The sequence below is a fragment of the Rosa chinensis genome, chromosome 1 (assembly GCF_002994745.2).
Source record: "Rosa chinensis cultivar Old Blush chromosome 1, RchiOBHm-V2, whole genome shotgun sequence".
In the NCBI taxonomy this organism is placed as follows: domain Eukaryota; kingdom Viridiplantae; phylum Streptophyta; class Magnoliopsida; order Rosales; family Rosaceae; genus Rosa; species Rosa chinensis.
The window spans coordinates 34,327,152-34,333,151 of record NC_037088.1 but is presented as its reverse complement, the minus strand read 5'-3'; the positions used below and the strand labels follow the sequence as shown (position 1 = coordinate 34,333,151).

At 39.8% G+C, this 6,000-nt stretch overlaps 1 long non-coding RNA gene across 8 annotated transcripts; it reads left to right on the top strand.

The window, feature by feature from the left end:
* The first annotated feature begins 222 nt into the window (after positions 1-222).
* On the top strand, positions 223-3,458 carry LOC112187160. Of its 8 annotated transcripts, none has more exons than XR_002931002.2 (6): positions 223-461; positions 555-617; positions 1,473-1,525; positions 2,130-2,188; positions 2,302-2,369; positions 3,399-3,458. It is a non-coding gene; the product is annotated as an uncharacterized LOC112187160 (long non-coding RNA). The 8 variants fall into 8 exon arrangements; XR_002931004.2 differs by having other exon boundaries at positions 2,113-2,188; XR_005805499.1 differs by lacking the exon at positions 3,399-3,458 and having other exon boundaries at positions 2,302-3,391.
* Positions 3,459-6,000: the final 2,542 nt, after the last annotated feature.

Below are 6,000 nucleotides of genomic sequence, written 5' to 3'. Positions count from 1 at the left end.
CTAAATTTAATACAGGGACCCCCAATGTAGCGAGTGAACTCCGAGTCTCAATTTTTCTTGAAAAGAATTCGGGGAAGTATATCGAACTTTTGTTTTGGGCATCAGAGAGACTTTTCGAAGGCCCAGACACCCATCAAACTGTTCAAAGGCCCAATCTTCCCAGAGTCCCAAATTTGATAAGGACACCCGGGCATAATTTCATTTCTTCCCTTTTTACTTTCAATTCTCCTCTTCTTTTCGTTGTTTCTTATTCTTTTTTCCTCTCCAAGCATATCGCCCCATCTTATCCCAAACCAGGTAGAACACGAGCTCAATACTGATCTTCTGCGAGGTCGAATTGGAGATGGATTTGAAGACAGAGGCCAATTCGGAGATGGAACTATACATGGGTCTTCAACGACAAGTCCCAGAGTGTTGGAAGCTTGAAACTCGGCGCCTTACTTCTCTCTGTGAGAAATCAGGTGAAGACTTTCTCCCTGCTTTTGCTTCCAGCGAGTGCTATGATTCAGAAGGCTAGATGCTGACACCCATTTTTCTTCCAAAACATTTCACAGTGATTTTGAAAAGGAGGAGCTTTGCGCATCGAAGAGCCATCTTCAAAGGTCGGCATGTTGTGGGTGAGGTCAAACCCACTTTTTCCTTATACCCAATTGACTGGAATTGTTGAATCTTGACCTTTCTTGTTTTGAACATGTTGATTAAACCTTTGTCTTGTTTCATAAATTGGTGGTCTGGAACGCCACCACCCATTTTTCATTTCTTTGTTTTTTTTTGTTGTTGCTTAGTGCCTTTGTGCAATTTTGACTAGAAGACCAAAGCCAAGCTTTTCCTTTGAATATGTTGATTAAGCTTTTGTCTTGTGCATGAATTGATGGTCTGCAATGCCCCTTTGTCATCTTCTGCAATTGTGTTGGACATGTTGTTAATTAAGCTCTTTTGTCTTATGCATAGCTTAATTAATATAATCCCTTAGTCTGCAACACCATCATAACATTCATTCCTCTTCTTCTTTCTTTATATATATATTGCTTTGTGCTTCTGTCAATCTCTGGAATGGTTTTGATGATGTTAGCCCATTTAGATCAAGGTTTCATGCTAGACACGAAGATGCCACCGCTAAGACTTTTCTTCTTTTAGTTTTTTTTTGGTTGGCACCACTTTGAAGCTTCTTGGACCCGTAATGCTCCAAAGCTGCTGCACATAATTGAATTTTGGAATTTGTTTAGTCGAGTCCACCTCAAATTTTCAACTCTCTCCCTTCTCTTGACACGCTGCACCCACGAACACATACTTGTCATTTTGCTTTGTCAGTGTTATTGTATTTGCACCATTTGATTGAACTCTTCCCTCTGCAGCGACTCTTCTGTCTTTTTCTTTTAGTTTCTCTGCACCGAAAACATTTATCTTGGTGTTTTGTCAAATCCTAATGCTGCAACCTTGAGGATTCTAAATTTAATAAACCCTTTGTGCAGGTATAGGGCGAGGACAGTAGCTGCAGTTAAGATCCCAGAGTATCAATTTGAGGGTGAGCCTCTGTCTATTTAGGTTCTATTTATTTTTTCCTCCTCGTGCTATCTGAGTTGGTGCTTTTGGTCTGAGTGTCAAGACTTCTTTATTTGTAAAGAGACAAAACTAGTTTTCATTAATTATGCTTCCTTTATCCTTTCTTCTTTGTGGTGTCATTTCACACAGCACACTTTGCACAAAGGAAGACATGATTAATTAAACATTCTTTCTTGGTTTAAAAGATCCCAGACCAAGATATTTCTCCCTCTACTTTTCCATGTGAGCACCTCCTCAGCCTCCTGCAACAATATTGGCTCACAGTTTTTTTTGTTTGGAATAAATGTAATTTGGCCTCAAAATATGCTTTGAATGATACTGCACTTCGACATATCTTTGACAAATAATGTGTCGAACCGTCTTGTGCACTTGACCAAAGTTTTGAGTTGTCATTTTGCCATTCCACCGCCTTGCTTTCTCTTTTTTTTTTGCTGTTGGCCTGCATCTTGACCTGTGGCCCTTAAAAACACACAGCTGTCGACCAATAGTATTAAACTTTGGACAAGAACAACTTCTTTTCTGAACATAGCTTGTATTTGATTTCAACAGGATAGTTTGATGTGCAGGTGTAAACGAAAGCGGTAATTATCAGAGCCTCAGAGGCCTCACGAAGCTTCTTTCTTTGGTGAGTTTCTTCTTGAAGTGTCAGTTCTGATGTCAACTTCTTTGTGGGCGTTAAGTTTATAGTCTGCAGCGGAATTGGATTCATTTTGACAACCTCTCTCCCTGGCAATGCAGGTGGCCCGAGACGAGAACGAATACTATAGTTTAGCCAAGCTTCAGAATTCCAAGATTTAAACTCAAGGGTGAGACTTTTTTAAACTTCCCACTGGTTTGTTTAGAATAGGTGTTTCGGAACGGAGGTTGGGACTGGCTCTTTTTTTGGCTATGGAGTTTTGAAAAGATGCAGATAGGAATTATATGTGGTGTTTAAATGGAATTGACAGAGTTCCTGTTATCTTTTTTTATATTGAACCATCACAACCCTATGGTAATTCACAAAGGGGCCTCTGTCAGTTTGGTGTTTTAAACAGCCAAACCTTGAGGATAATATCGGCACCCTAAGGCACGCCGTGTCAAAGTTCTTTGAAAGTAGTTTCGGCACCCTAAGGCACGCCGAATGGAGCTCTGAAACAGTATTGGCACCGTAAGGCACCGCCACCGGAGCTTTGAAAGTGGTAAAACCATAAAGAGATGGATTCTCCACCTTTTTCCTATGGAACACGCTGCAGCTTCCTCTGTCTCCTTTGCTTTCCTTCTCCTTCTGCCTCTTTTTCTTCTCCTTCTGCCTTTTTTCTTTTTCTCTTGTACGGCCTTCTTGGCCTCTTATATAGTGTACTGATGGTATGGTTGAGTTTTAGAAAGACTCTTGTACTTGACATGACATGAAACACCAAGAGATAACTATGATCCCTATCAGGGAATTACCGTGCATCAGTTGCAATCAAACTCTAATACTTAGTAAGCTCATGTGTAATTATGGGCAATTGACCTTCACGCATTTTCCGTCCTTTTTTCATTATCTATCTTTTTTTGTTTCAACAAAGGGTAAGGTTACTTTTAATAGTACATGGATAATTGATACATGTGCATCTGACCATATGACCAATGACCCAAGTCTCGTGAAAAACCTTAGACATTCCCCTCAAAACGTTGTCTCTATTGCTGATGGTACTCAAACTCCGGTCACCAGAGAACGTTCCATTGCTTTATCTGATACCCTTGAATCTGTCTTAGTTGTTCCATCACTAGCTTATAATCTTCTGTCTGTTGGTCAAATTATTTTAGCTCTTGCGTGTATTGTGACCTTTTATCCGTCTTTCTGTGTGTTTCAGGACATTCTGACTAGACGGATTCTTGGTTATGGTGTTAGAAGGGGAAATTATACTATCTGGATTTGACAGAGACTGGAAAGAAGCAGAAGCATCTTTTGGGACAAGCTAATCAGATCAACGGGGTAGAAAATGCGAAAAAAGCTGTATGGTTATGGCATCGCCGTTTAGGTCATCTATCCTTTCGTTATCTTAAGAAGCTGCAATGTTATTTGTTTTCAATTGTTAGTGAGTTGGATTTCCACTGTGACATTTGTGAACTGGCCAAGAGTCACCGTATTTCATATTCACCATGTCTTAATAAAAGTCCTGTTCCTTTTATGAAGATTCACTCTGATGTCTGGAGTCCTGCAAAAATTCCTTCTCTTTCTAGAGCTCGGTATTTTGTAACGTTTATTGATGATTGCACTCGCATGACATGGGTGTCAATGTGTCATTACTGAAGAATAAGAGTGATCTATTTGGCATGTTTACCGGATTTCACAAAATTGTGGCAACTCAGTATCAACAATCCATCAGAATGTTTCAGTCTGACAATGGTGGAGAGTTTATGAATGGCCCTATGATTGAGTTTTGCCGGTCACATGGAATTCATCATCAAACCTCCAATTCTTATACTCCTCAACAGAATGGTTTAGCAGAACGGAAGAACAGGCAGTTGATGGAAGTTGTTTGTGCTTTCTTATTTGGCATGAATGTACCTCGATCCTATTGGGGAGAAGCAGTAAAATCAGCAGCATATCTTATCAACCGTACTCCTTCACGGGTGATTGAGTTTCAGAATCCTCATCAGAAGCTTCATGCCCTTTTAACCATCCCTTCTATACCTAATTTGGAGCCCCGGGTGTTTGGATGCACAGCCTATGTTCATGTTCCCAAGCCTCAACGTAGCAAGCTTGATCCCCGTGCCCATAAGTGTATCTTTGTTGGTTATGTTGACTTCCAGAAGGGTTATCGATGTTATGATCCTCTTACTGGCACTCTACATGTCTTTCTTGATGTTGCTTTTCGTGAATCCGAGCCTTATTACTCAGGGGGAGCTTCTCAGTCTTCCTTTTAGGGGGAGAGAATCCTCGTTCTATTATTGATTTTGATGTCTTTGAAGACTTGGAAAATTTGGAGGATAGATTTGAAGGTAGAAATTCGGAAACAGAAAATGCAGTTACTGAACAGAGCATTGTGAATTCCGAAACAGACAATGCGACTGCCGAACGAAGTGTTGAGAATTCCGAAACAGAAAATGCGACTTCTGAACGAAGTGTTGCGAATTCCGAAACAGAAAATGCGACTGCCGAATAGAGTGTTGTGAATTCCGAGACAGAAGAGACGACTTTTCTGGATAGTTTGAATCAATACTATAGGAAAATGGGTCATTCACGACGCAAGATTCACGGCGTGCATCAAATGCGCGTTGTGAATGAGTATCATTTACGACGTGTATTAGATGCATGCCATAAATCTTACAATTTTTTTAAGAAAATTACGGCATGCTTGTAAAGAACCCCGTAAAATCATACTTTTATTGAAATTTACGACGTTTTCCGTTGCACGTCGTGATTTCAACGTATACAAAATTGTCTCATTTATAAAAATTAGCCCGTTACGAAAAGCGCGCCTCGTCTCTCTCACTCTACATTGCTTCCTGCCTCTCAAAAAGCGGTGACCTCCTCCGACCTCCTCCTCTCCCATTGCTTCGGCCACAGTTGGTACTTTCTTCTCGTTGGTACTTTCTTCTCTCTCATCCACAACTCTAATGTGATTATTAGCTTTGAAGCTTTGATTTTACATACTCGGTGTTCGATTTTGGTTTTCTACAAGTGACTGCAGTTGATTCTTGAAGTTTTTGTTATCGTTATTGCGTCGAACACTTGGTGTGCGTTCCTGATTTCTCTTTTGATTTTGTTCATCGAGTGTAAGGGTTTACTTCTTCTATGTATTTCTGGATTTATTTTTTTTATTTTGTGTGATTGATGATTTTCTGGGTTTGGGTAATTCAGAATCTTGGGAGTTGGGAGTGGTTCATATTATGTGCTTATGAATTTCCAAGTTAGATTGTATCTGATTTTCTGGATTTTTGTTCATTCGTATGATTTTCTGGTTAGTATTCTTGTGTTCACTACTACAAAAAGTTAATCACGCAACACTAATCACACAACAGAACAGAAATTATCTGTTATGTGTTTAAGTAAGCTCGATTGTACAATGGTATTAGGGATATTCTGTTGTGTGAATGTCAACAAAGTGATACCTTTTTTATCAAAACTACATTGCACAACGGAATTAAGTAGTGTCCATCGTCTGAGTGTTAAAAAATTTAGCGACAGATTTCCCTCCACTTTGGAGTCTTGGTTGGCTCTTGAAACTCTAAAATTTGGGCTACTAGGTACAACGGGTTTCATTATTTCTGTTGTGTGATTGCAAAACTAAGCACCAAAGTTTGAGTAAGCTTGCTTGAATGTCTTCTCCTAGATAGGCCTAGTGTAAGCTGTGGTCATCAGACAACATATTTAAATTTTTCTGTTGTGTGAACTTGGAACTGGGCGGCAACATTTTGAGCCAAAATATTGTAGGCGCTAGGTTTCCCTCCATGTTTTGGCATTTTGAT